The 21,228-nt window shown below is 38.2% G+C and overlaps 1 protein-coding gene across 7 annotated transcripts in view; it reads left to right on the top strand.

The window, feature by feature from the left end:
• NRXN3 (neurexin 3) overlaps positions 1–21,228 on the top strand; it is a 569,907-nt gene that overhangs the window by 328,317 nt on the left and 220,362 nt on the right. The window lies entirely within an intron of this gene.

The raw sequence follows: 21,228 nt of genomic DNA, 5'->3' as shown, positions 1-21,228 counted from the left end.
GTAATTCCGGCTACTTGGAAGGTTGAGGCGGAAGGATTGCCAGAGCCCAGCAGGTCGAGGCTGCGGTGGCCGGAAGCGGCCACTGCACTTCAGTCTGGGTGACAGAGTGAGACTCCAATTCAAAAAAAAAAAAAGAAGAAGAAGTATAAGGAGAGAAAGAAGGCATAGTAAAAGAAAGAAAGGAGTAATTAAGAAGAAAGGCCAGAAAAAATGTGAACCTATGTGGAAGAGAACATTTCTGGGGCCCAGGAGTGATCAACACTATTGAAACACGACAGAGATACTACGAGACAAGTAGTATTAGAATTAGTTTCCTCATCTGTGTAACAAGATTAATTATTCTGAGGTAATTCTTTGGATAACATGTAATGATGGCTATTAAGCACTTAGCACAAAGCTAGGTACAAGAAAATAATTTAGCAAACAGCATCTACTCTTGTAAATATGACAATTACCCATCAACACTCAACTGTGATGGGCAATTTTCTAGGTACACATCTGAATAAGATGCAACCCTTGGTTTCAAATATATCAGTGCCAATACAAAGGTAAAGATGTAAACAGATAAACACCATCTTGTGGCCTTGTTTTTATGAGAAATTTGCTTACATAGTAGAAAGAAGCACCAGGATGGAAATGTGAGTACCTTATGAGTCTTTAGCCAGACACAAATGACAGGGCTAGCCATATATGTAAAATTTTACCCTTACACTTGTAAAATCCATAGACTGTTTAATCTGTGTAACTGTTTTGTTCCTTGGCTCAAACATGAAAGAACAGATCTTGGAAGGCAACAGCCAGGATTCAGAGTCTTCTGTGTACAGACTTCTAGCTTACTTTCTCCACCACAGATACATCAGAATGTCATTGAAAAATGGGCATTGTCTGTTGCCTAAGTAGCAGTTAATCTTTAGGCCCAATTTATAAATTAGGAAAACAATTATTTAGAGCTTGACAACAATAAGATTTGGCCAAATCCAATTCTTGCTGCTCAAGTAGTGAATCATTTCACATTTGGTGGAATCCAAGTCTTTTTGAACCTTTTTACTAAAATGTGGTTCTCTGACCAGCAGTGAGAGTAGATGTGGATATTTGTTGCAAGTACAGAATCTGAGACCCCACTCCAGATCTGATGAATCAGAATCTGCATTTTGTCAAGAACTTTAGGAACACTGCTTTCAGGCTGAGAGTCTCTGGGCTAGAATAATGAATGAGGGCTGAGGGACAATGGCCACATTCTCTGTGCTGCCCCAGTGTGCTTATCGGGTGATATCAGAGCATTGTGAGGGATTTTAGATTACAGTTTAGCTTATTTTCCATGCAGAGGAGGTCACAGTTAGCACAGGGTGTGACTGCTTTTCTTAGCTGAGACATGTGATATGAGTTGGCACTAATTAATGTTTCTGACCTAATAATGCTAGAGACAGAAGTAATTATTTTGCACTAGCAAGTGTTTCCAGACTTAGATTCAAGAAAGACCTGAAGAGTCATTGGCCAAGAACTTCATAGATGATTTATATAAAATTTACTGTCACTTGCTAACCACATGGCTTTAGGCATTTCTTTATTTTTCTTTTTTTCTTCTTCTTCTTTTTTTTTTTTTTTTTTTTTTTGAGTCAGGGTCTCACTCTGTCACCCAGGCTGGAGTGCATTGGCGTGATCATACCTCACCACAACCTGGACTTCCTGGACTCAGGTGATCTTCTGTATCAGCCTCCCAAGTCACTGGGACTACAGGTTCTTGCTACAATGGCTGGCTAATTTTTTAAAAAAATTTTTTGAAGAGACAAGATCTTGCTTTGTTGCCTATGCTGGTCTTGAACTCTTGGGCTCAAGCAATCCTCCTGTCTTGGCCTTCCAAAGTACTAGGATTACAGGCATGAGCCACTGCACCTAGCCTCTTTAGGCATTTCTTAACCTCTCTAAGCTTCAGTCTTCTCATCCACAAAATCTAGACAATTATTGTACCTGTTATGATAGAACTGCTGGGGGGTTAAATGAGGGACAATATATAAACCAGTTTGCTCAGTAGCCCTAGTGAGGGCTCAATACATATTACTTATTTATTATTATTTAGCTAGTTTTGATATCTATTATTCAATCTCTTTTACAAGAATAGGAAAATAATAGACTTCTGAATATTTGGAGGGAAATTCAAAACTTTAAGTGGTGTTGGCAAATACTACGCTATTAGAAATTCAGGTGGCACTTAAGGATCTATTTTCTATTCTGTGGCCAATAAAACAATTTACTCTGACGTTTCTGCTATACTGGAGATGAAGATCTGGAATGCATCCACTCTTTCCCAAGAAAATGCCATCAGCTCACCATCTACACCCTCCACAAATGGCTTTACAGCTGCAGAAGCAGGTTTGAGCAGATGAACACAGCAGCATATGAACACATGTTCATTCGCCTTTGCCACAATGCATCTTACGCGACATTTTCTAGGAACGCATTTTAAGATGGAAATGCCTTTATTCCATTTATATCTAGTCAATTATCTGGTTTAGTTTCTGTTTTTACAATCTAATTAAACTCAGCATATCGACTCAGTTTCAGGCATAGCAGCTGCGGAGACTTTGTTTATCTGTTTTGGGAGAAAAAGGACAAGTTGGTAGAAGGCCTTCACATTTTGTGTGACTACATACAATTGAATATGAGCACGGAATAGTATTCTGACCCTAACATTAAATTCTGCTTTTAAGCTATCATAGCAAAAATAATATACTCAAGTGTAACCCTGCATATTTTCCAGGAAAACTCAAGTGATTGCATTTAAAGCAATGCCAACTCGTTCTCCCTGAAGGTTTCTCTCAGAATACTTAATTCTGAATTACTGGCCTGTCACTCACTAACTGCCATTCTAACATTTTTTACTTCTTCAATGAGACTGGAAGAAATTCTTAATATGTTTTATCTAAAAACATGTATTTTGTATATTCTAGAAACCATGACAAAGTCCTTGAGCTCTTAGTTGATATGTTTTCTTTAAGTTGTAGAATACTAGAGTATTTTGGTTTTATTGATTATATTTCTTTATTATTCTTCTTCCACCACCATTGTGAGGATTTTATCCATCTTCTTTGAAGGGTTTGACAAGAGACTTCATACCTCACAATGATTTCACATAGATGTCTAACCTCTTATCATGACCACTGTTCATTTGTTGAATATAAGAATTGCCTTTTGTTGACGCCATGACCCACAAGCAGTTGATTGCCTTCCTACTGTGTGCACAGCAGGTGATATTGCAGATGTTACATTTTCCACATGGCTGAGCCACTGACAAAGGTTAAAAATTCAGAAGACTACCGTAGAGCCACATTATTGTCCCCTCACAGGAGGCTTTAGAAGTACATGGCCTAAATTATGTCTGCTAAGCCTAATATCAGTTCCATTTTTAAGATACCAGTGTGACATCTTTTCACAGGTTCACAGGAAACCCAAAAAGTGACACGACAAAATGTTTCTACTTTTAATATTTTTACTGACTCATGATATAGATCAGGTTTTTTAAATTGTATATATTTAAGGTGTCCAATATGTCTTTCTCTCTAAATATATACATAGTGAAATAACTGTAGCAACCAAAAATTTAACATATCTTACAGTTATTGTTTTTATAGCACCTAAAATCCACCCTCTTAGCAAATTTTCATTATGTAATATCATTTTCTTAACTATAATCCTCATGCTGTATCTTAGATCTCTAGACTTCATCCTGCATACCTGTAACTTCGTACCCTTTCACTTGCATCTCCCCATCTCTCCCACCCCTTCCCCTGGTAACCACCATTCTGCTTTGTTTTACCATGTATTCAGCTTTTTATTAAGTTCTGAGTGTGATGAGTGAGATCCTGCAGTGTTTTTCTTTCTCTGCCTGGCATATTTCACTTAGCAGCTTCATCCATGTTGCAAATGACAGGATCACCTTCTTTTTAAAGTTAAATAATATTCCATTATATTTGTAAATAGACCACAATTTCTTTATCCTGTTCACTATTGAAAGCCTCTTGGGTTATTTTCATATCTTGGCTATTGTGAATAATAATGAACAATGAACATGGGAGTACAGATATCTCTACAGGTTATTGATTTCATTTCCTAGGGTGTTTACCCAGAAGAGCATTGCTGGATAATATGGTAGTTCTATTTTTAATATTTTGAGAAACAACCATACTTTAAAAAAAAATGCCTGCACCAATTTATATTTCCACCAATAGTGTATATTTGAACTTCTCTGTATATTTTGTTTCTCAAATGGATAGAAATATATAGGATAAAGTATTATTCATGGCAATGTAGTCTTCACATCCTAAATAGCTTCTCTCTGAATCCTTTCTAGCTTACCTTTTCCCCCTGTGTGGATCTGAATATGCTCCTTTATTTCTAACTGTGCTATGTATCCAGTTTTAAAGACATGGTGTCAATAAACAACACTGTGTGCTACAGCAGAATGTAATGATCAAGAACTCAGGCTTTCCTCCTTAGATTTGAGCTGGTAACTGAGTCTCTTTGGCTGTAGTTTCTTTACCTAATAAATAGGGATGATAATAATGCATGTCTCATAGGTTTGTAATAAGGGCTAAATGAATTATAATCAGAAAATTGTGTAAAATACCAAATATAATTATTATCCTACATAAATATGAAGTAAACAGTTACTTTCATTACATATTCATTTACATGTTTGTCTCAGTATATTATAAGCTTTTTAGAAGTCAAGACTTCTTAGATTGTAGTTCATTTTCATGTCTCTGTAACATAGCATTCCACTGAGTAGTTAAATAGTGAATGAATAGGTGTACCAATGGGTGAATAATCAATCATCTGGAGTCTATAACTTGTCAGAGAAAAATTTCTAGTTAGATTTTTTCCCCCCTTAGGGTGTCTTGTTTAAGATGGTCTTAGTGCCAAACACTACAAGAACCAGAGTTAGTTCTGCAAGTCAGCCTGGGGCCTGGATCTTCCTCTTTATTTATTTATTTTTTTTGAGTTGGAGTCTCACTCTGTCGCCCAGATTGGAGTGCAGTGGCCACTCCCGGCTACCGCAGCCTCGACCTGCTGGGATCCGGTGATCCTTCCACCTCAGCCTTCCAAGTAGCTGGAACTACAGGCACGCACTACCATGCCCGGCTAATTTTTGATTTATTGTAGAGATGAGGTCTCGCCAACTTGCCCAGGCGGGTCTTGAACCCGCGGGCTCAGGCAATCCACTCACCTCAGTCTCCCAAAAGCGGGATCTTCCTCTTAGATGCCTGGAAATGTTTCCGGGGACCATCATGGGTCTCATTTATGCTCTTTCATTCATTAGTTCATGTATTTTTTTATTTTATTTTTGTGAGACAGGGTCTCACTCTGTTGTCCATGCTGAAGCGTGGTGATGTGATGCTGGCTTACCATAATCTCGAACTCCTGTGCTCAAGTGATCTTTCTGCCTCAGCCTCTAGAGTAGCTGAGACTTCAGGCATATGCCACCATGCTTGACTAACTTTTAATTTTTTGTAAAGATGAAGTCTTACTGTGTTGCCCAGGTGGCTCTCAAACTCTTGGGCTCAAGCAAATCTCCCATTTCAGCCTCCCAAAGTGCTAGGATTACAGGCATGAGACACCTTGCCTAGCCTGGTTTATGTCTTAGTAGTCATTTTCCTGTTTTTACATCATTGAAATAACCCATATACTCAGTCTAATGCTCAGTGCAGTTTCAAATTTTCTCCCCTTCTCAAGAAGAGAAATAGAAATATGGCAAATCTCTATGGAAACCTATATTTTCTCAGATCTTTAGATCAGAAACTCTATCATTCTGCATATAAACAGGTTGTAAAGTTTTTAGTGTTGAACAGAATTGCAATATGATATTTGCTTTTATTGGTCCATTGCTTATTTGTGGTGGAAGTTATCCTTTACCCAGTTTCATCTCTTCGTGCCTTACTACCTCTTTGTGAACTCACCACTCTCCTTGAGGGGTCACACCTTCAAAGCTTTCTCAGCACCATTGGTCCTGATAGCATCGTTTCTTTCCAAAGTTTCCAGATTATTCAGATAGAGTATTATTTCCATACCAGTTGTGCTTAAGGATCATTATTTTACATCTACATAAGTAAATAAATAAATAAGTGAAAAAAGATGCAAAGCAGTAGTAAGACATATAAGAGGAACAGGTTGACCTGGCCAGTTATAAGATCATCTAGATTTTCCAAGTAGATTTCTGATTTTAAAAAAAATCCTGGGGTAGAAATAGTAAGAATGATGACTGTGGTTGAATCCTGTATCAATATGACAGGTAAAATAATGGCACGTGAGTTGGTTATAAGCACCTCGCTTTTGGTAACTATGAGTGTTTTAGTTCTTAAGATGGCAGTTCATAACTTTCAATAGCCTTTTTCTGAGATGAATTTCTGACCAGCTGGATGGTGATAGAAATACAGGAATCTCTAAAAGTTACAAAATGTCTATGGAAGTTTTGGCAATAGATCCTTTAGATCACTGGATAATGCCTCCTCAGCAACATTATCAATAACCACTTGCCCACTAAGAGCTGGGACAGGGAGACATAGACCAAACCTTACCACAGACACCTTTGCTACTCTGGACTGCTGGTTTGCTTCTTGGTATACCTCTGATTGTCTTTTCTTTCCTTTGGCTTTATTGGAATCCTTAGCTATCAAGTTCTATTTTGGTGCACTCCAGCCCCACTGCAAAAGAGAGAAGAGAAATGGGCATATTACTCTCAGAGAAATGTCCCCAGATAACTTTCAAAAATGGTCAAAACTGTATTGGAGGTTGTATTTATTTTAGTATCATGTTGACTTCTTTTACTTTATTGGGGCAGGGAGAATAAGAGGATAAAAGGGAGACCATATTCAATTCTCAAATGGAAGAAAAAAAGGAGCAATATATTGAATTTCTGAAAAGAAATGCAACACTGTTCTGGGTTGCTACTGTCATTTATGAGAAGGACCTCAAAAAACCTGAAATTACTTTTTGGAGGGTAGGCCCTTTGTAGTTCAGGCTGCCAGCACTAGGTAAGTGTTCTAGGAACCCATCGGCCCATCAGTGTAGTAGTATTGTGAGAGGCTGTGTCCGGCTTCAGTAAAATCTTTTTTGGAGACTCTTTCAACACATTTGCCTATTTCATGATAGGTGACTTATGAGCACAGCTGCCCACACTGCACTGTGTGTTCAGCAGTTTTTGACCAAAAAGGCTATGACCCTCATGCCCCACCCTCCCTATTCTTCTGGTCTCACCCCAAATGACTGTTTTTATTCCCCGGATGGAAAAGTTCCTCAAAGGTAAATGTTTTGACAGTGTGGAAGAGGTGAAACAAAATTTGGAAACACTAAAACACTTTGGAAACACTTTTAGAAACACTAAAAGGCATCACAATTGATGAGTTCAAAAACTGTTTTGAGCAATGGAAAAAGCATCTCAGTAGGTGTATTATGGAGAGTACTTTGAAGGGGACTGAAGACTAAACATATAAGAATAAATATACAATTTTTATAAATAAATTCTGGAGTTTTGAGGTCTCCCCTTGTATACTCCTCATCTTCCCTTACAGCTGTTGATCTCCTGCTGGATCTGAAACACCACCCTCGGGAGCATCCTCCTACAACTGTTAGAAATCCAAATACGTTACAATTTTCCTACCTTCTTCTCCCAGTATTCCAACTTGGAGAGCTTGCAGAGCCCTAGTTAATTAGTGTTGAACCTTTCAGGGCATCTATGAATCATGGCAGGGGTGGTTCAGGACTAGAATTTTATTAAAGGCACTAGCTACATGGGGCTTGTGACGACTCAGATTCCAGAAGGGAAACAGTCAGAGGGAGGCTCCTGGTAGGGGAAAAGCAGGGTTGTAAAGAGTGTAAACACTGAAGGAAGATGATGTCCAAAGGTCTGAACAGGGAAGAAGGAAAACAAAGAGACCCTCTGCTACAGCTGAGCTTTTTCAAAGGCATGGTTATAGAGAACAGATACATGTGTGTAAGTACTTGTGCACACTAGCTTGAAGATAGCAACCCTTTCCCTGATAGAAATTTGATGATGGCAGCAACAAAACCTAAACAGAGAATAATTAAAGAGCAAGGGGGTAGCTAATGAAATGAAAATAACTTTAAAAGGATGAAAAGAAATTGTTGTTAACACACCATGTGGTTAACCCATGAACCCAGCTGCTGTGGAAACATAACACAGAGTCAGCTCCTGCAATGCAAATAAGCTACTTCCTAGGTAGAAATGGGGCTCTTTGAAAAAAGATTAACTTTCCTGTCCATAGGGGCATTATTTCACTCGGTGGAATAGTAATCTGGCAAATAGTGCCATTGTGGTCCAAGTGAATGCTGCTGGTTTCTATTAGAAGGGCAGGTTCCACAAAGCTATGAAGAAAAATATTCTAGCACTTTTTTGTCCTCCTTAGCTTAAGGAAAACTTTGATCCTGTTCATTTTTGAGAGTTCCAGCAGTGCAAAGCAAGCTCTAAAATTTGGTAAACTGTGACTCACATGGGGCAGAATAAGCCTAGTTCAGAAAACGTTTCTCCAAAAGGTGTGCTGCTTCCCAGTTTTGCCCACACTGGTTTTTGGAACCTTGACTGTTCTTGTCGTTTGAGTCCTGATCCAAATTAAAATTAAATGAGAAACTCTATTTGGGACTTGAGTTAGCCGAGATCCGACAGATATTTATTTACATACCAAAACATGCATAACAGTGTGTAGTGCTTAAGTCCTCCTTACAGAGGAACGAGTAAGCCTCTAAATCACGTGGGGCTGAGGGAATATTTATATTTCTAACTGTTTGAGGATTCCTGATTCCTTGTCACGTTATTTTATGTGTCATCCAGTAGTCTCATCTAAGCTCCAGGCCATTTTTATAGGAAAATATTCTTTCCATAAATAAAGAATTTAGGCCAGAGGAAAAAGAATCACCATCTCTTTGCTTGCAATTATTGGCCAGTGATTGAACTTTATGTTCAAAGTTCTCAATACTTAATCACTTCCCATTGCAGTCCCTAAAATATCCATGTCTAGATGCACATAGATCTAGGGATGCCTAAACTTTGGCACAGGCTCTGCATAATACCTCTGCTTGAGGCGTCTCTCTGCTCGAGACTGCAGCAGTAGAAGTTTTTACACTACCCTGACTTGTTCCAAGGAAAAACACAACCTCTGTGGAATGTACTCGAAGAAAAGCTCTCTTCTATTGTGTCCAAGTTGCCCATGCACTTATTTGTTTGTTTATGGAATGCCTGCTATGCTTCAGAAAGAGATCTGAAGGGAAAAACTAAAACAAGGTCCTTGTCCTCATGTGTGTCATATTCTAGTGAGAGGAGGCAGATCATATTGGAATTGGTAAATTTTAGTCAATTGCCAATAGTCATAAGGGCTGGAGTGGAAAGAGAAGAACCCAAGCAGGAGGCGCTTTGGGTAGTATGGTTGCAGAAGGCCCCTGAGGGGAGGCAACACACCCTACCTGGAATCTTGGAGATGAGGACGAGCCAGAAAAGTAGGTCGGTTTCTGCAAAGGAAGACATTTAAAACTCACATAAATAGGAGGCTGGCTTGTGCCCATTTTGTAAATATATGTATGGAGGCTTAACATGGTTAAAGAACATGTCCATGGTCATTCCACCAGTGAGCTCTAATTCCCCCAGGTTTCTCCTGGTTCACCTGCATCCAACAGCCATGCGTTTTCTGCGGGGGTCTGGGGTTTCCTGAAGGAGAGACGAATAGGCGAAAGACGAAAATAATATACTCGGACACCTGCTTGCTGAACAGATGCCAATTTAATGTCAGTTAACACAGAGCTTTTATACCATTTGTAAAGGGGCAAGACAAAGAAAATTCCTTCACGTACATATGCTTTAGAAATTACCACCATCTAGCGGTCTAGACGCGACAAACAAGCCAAGAACACGATCTACTTTTAGTTAATGAGTCTTTATCACAAAGCCAAAAATGATAGTTTTAGTTCAAAGTCCCGAATTACAGTCCTTGAAATGTCTCATGAAAGTTTCCAAGTATACATTTCTCCGTGTGTCAGGAGTTTTTCTCTCTGGGGCTTCTATGACCTTAAAAGCTTCGTAATCATCTCTCTTGTCCAGGTGTCTTCGTTACTTTTCTCTTATCCTGCAGTGTTTATTTCTAAAGAAAACTCAAAAGAAGCTTTTAGTGATGTTTCCCAGGCCCCCAAGGTCGCTTTCTGTCTTTAGTTAATTTATCGTAAAAGTATCCAATTAGTATATTATGAATTCAGTGAAAACCCACTCTATAAACATCAACTTAGAATTTTAACTATTGAATTAAGTAAAAACCTTAACAATTAATCTTCATCCTAAATCTGTGAAAACAGTGTTATAAATCACCTACATAACTCCTAGATAAGTGTTAGAACTTATAATGAATTCATAATGAACTCTTCTAAAAACCTTATGTCTAAACACTAAACTACATAATTCTAAATCAAATAACGAGTGATTATACTTGTATCATTTTTATTCAAGCAATATCTAGTAACTTATAGCCAAGTGAAAGAAAGCATTTTTGATGTGCTTCAGAGTTTAACTATTGCATTTGTTAGAAAAGGCCAAATGGCATAGTGGGAAATGGAAAAATAAACCATGACATTCTCAGGTTAGCTGTGAGCACTTCACATAAACATGCCATTTTCTTCTTCCACGACTGCACAGAATTCTTTGGCCATACCAAATAGCAAAGGTGGAAGACAGAAGGGCCTCAGCTTCCCAGGCTTGCCCTGCAGCCTGGAGTCTTCGGCCCACAGGACCCTGTCAATCAGGTGGGCCTCCAAGGCTGGCTCCCAACAGTTTTCCTCTTTCCTTTACTATTTATACACATTTCAAACCCAAACTAAAAAACACTGGTTTAACATTAAATAAGAGAAACACTTTGACCAGCCCCTCCCCTCCTTCCCTCTCCATGTTCCGATAACCACTATTCTACTCTCTACTTCTATGATCAAATTGTTTAAATTCCATGTGTGAGTGAGACTGTGCAGTGTTTGTCCTTCCGTGCTTGGCTTATTTCACTTAACACAATATCCTCTAGTTTCATCCAAGTTGTTACAAATAACATTCTAATGTTCTACTACACAGAATGGTAACTATAGTTGATGATAATGTATTGTATAATTTAAAATAGCTAGAAGAGAGGATTTTGAATGCTCACACCACAAATAAATGACAGGTAGTAGAGATGATGGATATGCTAATTACCCTGATTTGATCATTACACAATATATACATGTATGGAAACATCACACTGCACCTTATAAATAGGTACTATTATTGTGTTCATTAAAAACAAAATAAAACCTTAACAAAGAAGGGGAAAACATGAGCTAGAAAAGAAAACAAATAAACAAAAGTACTGAGTCAGAGGACCATTTTATGCTTCTTGATCAGACTTTGACAGTAGAAATATTAAGCTATGACTCTTGCCTGAATCAACAGACATGGAAGTCAAGAGAAATTGATTTAATGCTAAACAATCTTCTAGTAATCAAGAGTGGGGATGGGCTTTACCAAATGTATTCCTTTCCTAGCACTGCCAAAGCAAAGTATCACAGACTGGGTAGCTTAAAACAATAAGATCAGTTGTGTCGCAGTTCTAAATGCTAGAAGTCTTGAATAAAGACAGGGCCACATTTCCTCTGAAGACTTACTATAGAATCATTCCTTGTCTCTTCATAGCTCCTGGTGTGTGCCATCAATACTCAGTGTTCCATGGCTTATAAATACATCCCTGTAATCCCTGCCCCTATCATCATGTGGCATTCTCTCTGTGTGTCTCTCCTCACACAGTGCTTCTTTCTAATTATAGGAACACCAGTCATTTTTCATTAGGGTATATCCAAATGACCTTATCTTAGGTTGATTACATCTGTAAATATCCTATTTCCAAATAAGCTTCCTTCTACAGGTACTAAGGATTAGTACCTCTACATAACTTTTCAGGGTGCACAATTCAACCCATAACTCCAAGTCGTAACTGTGCTTCTTCAGAATGTGGGTATGACAATGACCTTGGTCACCAGATACACTGTTGCCAATATACTGAGATCTTGAGGGAAACATGGATTTAATTTTTCTGACACATGGCTGTTGGATTCTGTTTTTCTGTCACCTCACACTCTGGCTGTCATTGTCAGTTCTCTGTAAACTGTGATAATTGTTGTGTCACAGAAAGTGTGTGCGTTGGCTGCTGATTAAGTGAACCCTGAGTGCTTGTTCTTCTAGGCACCTAACCTAGGGCAAATAGACAGAGACCCAAGTGCCTTCTCTCAGATTATTTTTTGACTATATATCCAGAAAGCAGAAACATCATGAATGTGGTACTTGTTCTAGAAATTAAAGTAAGTATTTCCCAAGGGAAGTATGATCTCTGTTCAGATATTACTCAGCATAAAGTGCTGGAGACCACTGTATCCACACTGTCCTCTACCCATTGCTGCAGAGGAGAAAGGAGGAGCCCACGGAGTGGATTGGGCAACACCCCAAGGCCTAGACTTCTCTGACAAAGGAGCATGGATGACCGATTTGGAAGGACATTTGAGGACCTCTGGTCTATCCTCTTCATTTCACTTCATTTCACTCATGAGTAAACTAAAGCTCAGAAAGGAAAAATGACTCAACTAAGCTACTTAATGGAAGTTGTATGATCAGGGCATGGCACATGAGTAAGACAGCATAGCCAGCTGACACCCTTTTCAATGAGAAAGCATTGAGTTGTTTTGTTTTGTTTTAATGGTTATGAGTCACAATGGTTCAGGATTAAGGTTGAAGCCTGATAACCTGGGTTTGGATTCTGACACCTTCACTTATAAACTGTATGAGTTGGGGCAAGTCAGGTACTCTCTTCTGACCTCTCTTTCATTGTCTGCAAAATGAATGTATAATAATAGTATCTAAATCAAAGAGTTGATATGAAAGACAAGTTAATAATGTATTGAAAGAACTTAGGATATAACCTTACACAGACCAAGTGCTAAGAAGGGTTGATACTATCATTTTTCTTGTTGTTTTCCTTGACTTCATAATCAGGATGTCTTCAACATACTACATTCAGGGGTGGAAGCTCCTCCACATTGTGAGACAGGTTCACTTCCCCCAGGCCTTGGCATATTCAAATTGGTGGGCAGCAATAGTGTAGGCATAGGCAAAGTGGAATTCTACTGGAGATACCCCAGTTATGGCCTCAATAATTGTAGAGAAAAGGATCTGGGAATGACAGCAAACACATGTCAGAACAAGAAAGTAAGACTAAGATTTATCAGTGCTCCTGGATCTGGTTGGAGTCCCTGATCTCAGAGCCCAATTCTGAAGGTTATTTTGTTGTCTTTCTGGTGCTCTAAGGGACTGATGAAGGAGATAGAAAATTCACCTTCATATTATATACAATCATGCCTCTACATTAGTTTTTCACTCTTATATTGGTACTGCCATCTCTAGTAATGAATCTTACTAGATTGCATACAGTATACTTGTATACCTGACTTTACTTTTCATTTGCCACTTGACACTTGTTCCAAACCCCTTTCTTTCTTAGTCAGTGGCTTATAACAGCTGTAAGTCTGGAAACAAGATAATCATTCTTGTTAGATTTGTGTATAAATCAAATCCCATGCTTCTTCACTCTCTTTTTGAGGACCTCTGGTCTATCCTCTTTATTTCACTCACGAGTAAACAAAAGCTCAGAAAGGAGCTTGATGAGGCAGTCTTTAAATAGAGTAAAAATTTGTACTAGAATTTATGAAATTCAGGTTCAAGTTCGGTTCTTTTTCTACTTGCTATGTGATCTTATTTGAGTCTCCTGACCTCTTCAAATAAAGTCCCCAAAACCATTTTACAGATGAGGAAACTAACACTCAAAGTGATGTCTAGCTAGGAAAGAGAAGAGCAGAAATTGAAAAGCCAGGTCTCTGCAGCTCTAATACCCATGTTCTTTCTGCTTTATGACACTTTTTTGAAGTATTGAGAATGATTAAAGAAAGATATAGGCATTTGTAACATATAGGTATTTATATATTTTCAGTAATGAATCTTAGGATGCAAGCATACTTGTATACCTGACTGTATTTTTTATGCAGTTGTCCCAGATACCACCACCATCTAGGTTTCCCCAAGGAACCACAAATCAATGACTCTTAAAATCACCATTGTGCAAGGTGAGTGGGAAAGGAAGAAGATGGCAGAGTTCAGGTTAGGGAACAGACTTTGAGCACTGAACAGCAGGCAGCATTGCTGTTGGCAGAGTAACGGGAAGGCACTGTGGCTTACCGATGCCATCATGGCAAAAAATAGCACAGAAACAGCTGGTGAGCTGTCAGAATGATCTTAAGGAGGAAATGTGAAATGTCTCTGCTTGGTGCATTAATCGAGAGTTATTTGGACAGAACTGAATTGCCAGGGGAGGCACAAGCAAGGTGGGAACTCACCCTTCCCTGCCCTTTCATCTCTCTGTAATATGGTTCTATGTCATGGGCCTCCTTCACATATACACTCTCCCCCGCCCCCACCCCGTGACCCACACCCAGAGACACATGTGCACACACTCAAAGAGATAACAGAAAAACAAATACATTGGAAGTGCTTACAGATATTTCATCCAGACAAAATTTAAAGAGACATTGGACAGATTAGCAGTGATGGCTTTTTTTAGAAGAGAGGTCTTTGTGAATAATTGTGGTTGAGTACTAATGTGGCTTTGGTTGTTTTATGGAGTTGTTTAAAATATATGTGTCTTGATTAAATGTTTAACTATCACTAAGACTTTATCATGATTGATGAATCTAGTGAAGAAATAAAGGGGAAAAATGCAGACAAGAAAATGATACATAAACGAGAATGTCAGTTTTGACTGGTGTATGAACTTATTTCTGCTGTAGGAGAAGAAACAAATTGAGGGCCAACCTCTTGCCTCAGATTGCAAAGTGGCTTTCTGCTGGGGACAGTTTGAGTAACCTGAAGTAACTGAGGTCATAAATATTTTTCCAGGTGGCTAAGGAAAAAGCATTTGCAACCAGGGAATCAGGTGGTGTTCTTTTGGATATGACCTTGAATAGAGTCTGCTACCTTTTGGCTTCCATTTCAGATAATAAATCTTCCTCTCCGCCAACCCAAGGAAAGATACATGTATCAGGTGCTTCAGAGACTTCCCAAGAAATGGTTTCAGAACATGTAGCAACTGGACATTAGAGTGGCACAGTTTTCTGTGTAGGAATATTATTGAGACCATTCATTTCTTGTCCCTATGGTGTTTTTTGGAGTAGAAAACAAAAAGCAATAATTCATCCAATAGATGAAATAAAAAGAAATGGAGGGGAAATTTACATAAGCCAGAGAGTTCAACTGTTCAATTGCAATGTCTTTCATTGTAGAGTAGAATTTTTTGCTTTTAATGGTAGCATAGGAACATTCTGCAAGTTGTTAGGGAGGATTGCTTGCTTGTATGTGGTTTTAAGTGAATGAGGATATGAGGATGTTTCTTTCTTTTTTTCTTTTTTTTGAGTCAGTGTCTCTCTGTTGCCCAGGCTGGAGTGCAGTGGTACAATCACTGCCCACTGCAGCCTTAATCTCCTAAGCTCAGGAGATCCTTCTACCTCAGCCTCCAAAGTAGTTGGGACTATAAGCACACACCACAACGCGTAGCTAATTTTTTTAATTTTGTAGAGATGAGGTCTTACTATGTTGCCCAGTCTTGTCTCAAACTCCTAGGCTCAAGCAATCTTCCCACCTTAGCCTCCCAAAGTGCTAGGATTACAGACGTGAGCCACCATGTCTGGCCAAGGATGTTTCTATTTTTAGTAATTCTATGACACCTAATTTTGATATTTTCTTTTAGATTCAGGTGAATAAATACATATCTATATTTGGAGCTAATGTCTTTTCCTAAACAAGCAATACATAGTCTTCCCATTCCTAATGTCCACACTAACTTGACCACTGCCAAGAAACACTTTTTGCACCCTGATGTGCAAGCCATGTGTTACTTATCATCTTGACACTACTACTTATTTTGCTTAATTTTTAAAGATTTGTATTTCTCTTTTTATGTTGATTACCAATAAGTTCTTCACAAAATCTCCTATGCAGTACTCAAAGTATCTCCATATTGTTTAGCTCCTATAATGAAAACAAGTTTTTAGCCTTCCTGGGAAACTGAATTTCCTAAAAAATATATACCCTTCAAAAGCTCCATCTTGATTTCCTTTCCAATATGAGAAATATGTTGATGACTTTTGTTCTACTTGATGTGATCTACGCATGGAAAAGTAAGACAAAATACAAACTGCATTACCCTGAGGTTGAGGAAACAATAATAATTCTAACCATGAATTGACTAATAGCAAAGAGACTGGTGGTGTTAACTGGAAAGAATACTTTCATGTTCATGACATTTCTAGAAGATACTACCATTGATTTTAAATTAAGAGTAGTTCTACTAGTGGCTAATGAAGGCTGAACAATCACCTAGGTTTATTCTACCTTTTCAGTTACTGTTTAGAATGAATAGCAAGACCCACATTTTTCAAGTTCAAAGGCTTCAATTAGATGACAAAGAAAAGATGTAACTTGCCACTTTCTTCTTTAATATGCAAAGAGTAAAAAAAAAAGTTGTAGAGGCATTTTCTTGCATTCAGCTCACAGCTTCAGAAGGCTATTATCAATCAGTTTTTGAGTCTTTTGTTTTCTAAAACTGGTGATTTAGTTAGTTATTGTCTAATTTAGTCAGCTATTGTCTAATAACAAACCACCAAAATTCAGTGGCTTACCATAGCAAATATTTATTCCTAAGTTTACTGGCCAGTAGGTTGGCTGAATTTGGCCTATCTCAACTGGGCTCAGGAAGTTGGCTCTGCTTTGGATTGCAGGTCAGAGAGGATTGGCCGCAGGCTGGGATTAGGTTTAGATATGTTCATGCATGATTTTCTGGGACCCAAACTGAAGAGGTAGTGGCTGTCCAAGGCTTATTCTTACATAATGCATTTCTATGGCACAAAAAGCTGATCCAAATGACAGAAGCATGTCTAAAATCCCTACATACATTGTATCTACTACTGTCCCATTGTTCAAACAGGGCATGTTGAAAAGCTATCACAACATGGGAAAGTTTTGTCTTTTCACATTGGGAGAAAACTGAAAAGTTATGTGACATTCAGAGGAAGGAAGAATTGGGACAATAATTCAACCTTTGGGCAACTCCAGTTATATCCATGGTTACACTTGATAACAAGACTTCTAGGTGAAGATGTTAGAAGAATTAAGTTTTTTTAGTTTAACCCTTCTCCAAAAGTAAGAGTTCCTTCCACAGCAATCCAGACAGATGCATTTTCAGTGACTGCTTGAGTTCCCCCAGTTGTTTGTTCATGATTTTACAGGGCAGTCTGCTTTACTGTAGGAACATTCTGATGGAGAATAAGTCTGTAATCATTCAAAATCTGTCTCCTTATACATTCTTTCTTGGGAATCTACACTCAGGAGCAAAGGTTTATATGCACCCCTTTCTTCGTGGGACAGCTCTTCATGATGACAAATACCAAATGCTTTGATTTTCTAGTTTTTGTAACCATTCCTCAGGTGATATAAAAGTGTTTTCAGGCATTTTGCTGTTTTTGTCAAGCTACTATGGACAAATTAAAGCCTATTGATGACTTTATTAAAGCAGAATTACAAAGCAGTAAGTTCTGTGCTCTGCCTGACTCCTGCAGAGCAGCAGACTATTCCTGTCTCCAATATCAACATGCTTATATTAATCCATCAAGAGTTTACATAAAAGTTTTAATAGAGACCCTATCTTACTTATAGATTCTATTGAAATCCTGGTCATGTCATGCCTTCAACTCTTCTTTCTGAATTCTGTTTTGACCAAGTCATCCAAATTATATATTTCTGCAAGTGTTTCTTTTACCTCAATAAATCTATATTTATCTTAATTAAGTTTTATTTAGTTTTATTCTCTGTTTTCTCAGCCTTACCATGACATCTGTATGCAAACATTCAATATATCCCCTCCATATACAGCGGGTGCCAAAAAAATGTATACACATTTTAAGAAAAAAATATTAAAATTGTAATACTTAACATGTACCAATAACAAAAGATGAATATAAGTCACATTTGACTTCTGCAGTTACACGTTGCTATCATAATTCAATTAAACTTTGAAAAGTAATACATAGGTAACATCTCTTAAAATGTGTATATGTTTTTTTGGCACCCTGGTATATGATATGAGCAAACTTGTAATCATGTCTCTTTTTCCTCATCCAAGCCACTGATACAAATATTGGCCAGGCAAATTGTTAAGGACATGGTCCTATGGCCAGCCCTGTGAGATCTGCTCATCTAGTCAGTGCGTCATCCATAAATCCTCTTACTGAGGAAGCATTGCCCATCTTTCTTCATGGTAGCCTCAGAGATATCACTAAAGACCTGTCTGATGCTTTGTGATTTTTGTACTCTGTCCACACTATTCCTCTAATCTTCCTTTTGGTAAATATGTTCTCAAGAAGATGAGATTATATTCATGGGATTGTTTTTGTGAAGCTGAACTAGCTCATTTCATCTCTTCTTTGTTTCCAAAGCTCAGAGGTCACAGAGCCAAATGCTTTGTGGTCAGTCAGCTAACAAATGTATAGATCAGGAGCTGGGTATGACTCATTTTATAAGCAGAAATATATATCCTCTGAGTAGAAGATTCTGCGAGCAGAACACAATTCTGTTACTAATTTCACCTGCTATTATATGATGTGTCTTCTGAAACAGTTTACTGGTTATTTGTGTGAACTCATATTCTTTCTCATTTTGAAAATGAAGAATATGTTGGTATACCTCCTGTCACAGAGTTGGTTAGGGACCATGAAGACCCCAACTTAGTCCAAAATCAATAAATTCCCTCTACGATGTCTCTAAGAGATGATTCAACAGTTTTTCTGTGGGTTTTGTTTTTTTCTTATATATCAAATTATGGTGTTTCAACACATCACAGTGGAGCTACTGCTATTTTCCCTTCCTGTCTCAGAGGAAAAATCTGCTTTCCCCCTTCCATAGCTGAGTCTCCCTGGGTCCTTGGTTTTTTGCCTTTTGGTCTCCTCTAGGACCTCTTGCCATCTGATTCGTTATCTGTATTTTATCTGTTATAGTTCCCCTTTCCTTCCTCTTTCCCATCTGTTAAGATATGTTCAATTATCCAGTGGGTGTCAAAAATATGTGTACATATTTTAAGAAAGGGAAAAACTGTATTCCAATTGTAATACTCAATATATGCTGATAACAAAAGATGAATACAAGTCACGTTTGACTTTTGCAGTTACAAGAGGTGCTCAAAGTGTTAACTATCAGTGTCCAGACACTTGCGATTACAGTGAACTACTGTAGGACTTGTTGCTTTGTGAGGCCTCCTGGATCTTCCCTTGTGCACATAACACACAGTACCATGCATCTCAGACTTATCACAGCTGTGTGCAGTTGTTAGGTACGTTGGAGGTTCTGTTGCATACTCATGCCTCCTTTGTCACTGTACTTCCACAACATTCTTTTCAAATACTACTTCAAAATGATCTTGAATTCCTCAAAAGACAACTGTGCTTCTGTCATTTTCTTTGACTGTCCTGCTTGTTGCATGGTGATGCTAGCATTCATTTGATTAACCCCACCTTTTGAGCAAACTTCTTGTTTTTTGGGGGAGGGGGTTGGAGTCTCACTCTGTCTCCCAGACTGGAGTGCAGTGGCTGCTCCTGGCCACCGCAGCCTCCACCTGCTGCGCTCCGGTGATCCTTCCACCTCAGCCTTCCAAGTAGCTGGAACTACAGGTGCACGCTACCATGCCTGGCTAATTTTTTGATTTATTGTAGAGATGAGGTCTCGCCAAGTTGCCCAGGCGGGTCTCGAACCTGCGGGCTCAGGCAATCCACTCACCTCAGCCTCCCAAAGCGTGGGATTACAGGCTGAGCCACGGAGCCTGGCTTGAGCAAACTTCTTACAATACACTGCTACTGTAATTCAAGTCAACTTCAAAAAGTAATACTTAGATAACAACACTTAAAATATGTATATGTTGTTTTGACATCCCTGGTATATAAAATATATATTTTTGTCATTTCACTCAATAGCTTCCCAACTCCACCTGAAGAGAGTTTATGTTCCTTAGTCTAACATTAAAAGCCTAATACGATTTGACCTCCACCTAACTTTTTATTCAGCAAAACCAATTTATCTCTAATTTATGTACTATACTCTGGCCAAACTCAGTACTGAGCAGATCTCATGCTTCTTTTCTTCTTCTTCTTTTTTTTTTTTTTGCCATGCTAGTCCCACTGCTTAGAATGCTATTTTCTCAACCTTATTTTCACTCTTTCCCTTTGCTGAAATCTTAGATGTCCTTTATGACACAGCCTCTGAGTCACCTCTTACATGAAGCCTTCCCTGCTATCTCTAGCAGAATAATACTTTCTGCTGAAATCCTGGTGACTTTTGCTTGTCTCCAGTGTTATCTTACCACTTTCTATTTTTTAATAGCTATATAGTCCATGTCTTATCTCCTCTACTAAATTACAAACTTGTTGAATACCTATACTGTCTTATCTATCTTTATATCTTTAGATTGTAGCATACTTTTTTTACCTAGTATGTACCCAGTAAATATCTTTTGATTGATGGAATAATTAATTCTGAGATTTATTAACAATGGTCAATCTAAGTATTTATCCAAATCACATCCAACTTCCAATATTTGGGGGTAATTATTCTTGAAATTTACATAAACCAAGTTCTTCCAATGTAAAACAAACAAACAGACAAACAAAAAGCTAGCCTTTATTTTTCATCTAGTGTGTAATGGATACTTGCCTAAATTTCTTTCATAAATATTACATATGCACTATTCTTTTTTTTTTTTTTTTTATCTCCACAAACATTTCATTTGGCAAACATCTTTATTTGTTTAGATGAAGAAACAGAGATTGAAAAAAGTGCAATTAAAATTACCTATTTCAGAGCTGGCAAGCCAGATCTGTACTTGGGGATCTCTTGGGAAAGGATGGTTTGGGAATGGATCCAATGAGGAGGTGAGAGAACTAGATACAGAGATGCCTGGATCTATTTTTGGCTGTGCCTTTGATTTACTATGTGACTTAGGAACGTTTATCTTAGGTTTTTCCATTTGCAAAATGAAGATTCATAAACAAATGTGCAAAAAATGTATCCCCTTACTT

The sequence above is a fragment of the Carlito syrichta genome, unplaced genomic scaffold (genome assembly GCF_000164805.1).
Source record: "Carlito syrichta isolate Samal-C Ts95f unplaced genomic scaffold, Tarsius_syrichta-2.0.1 Scaffold303723, whole genome shotgun sequence".
NCBI lineage: Eukaryota > Metazoa > Chordata > Mammalia > Primates > Tarsiidae > Carlito > Carlito syrichta.
Note: the sequence above shows the minus strand (reverse complement) of the source record. Positions and strands in the feature narration are given on the sequence as shown.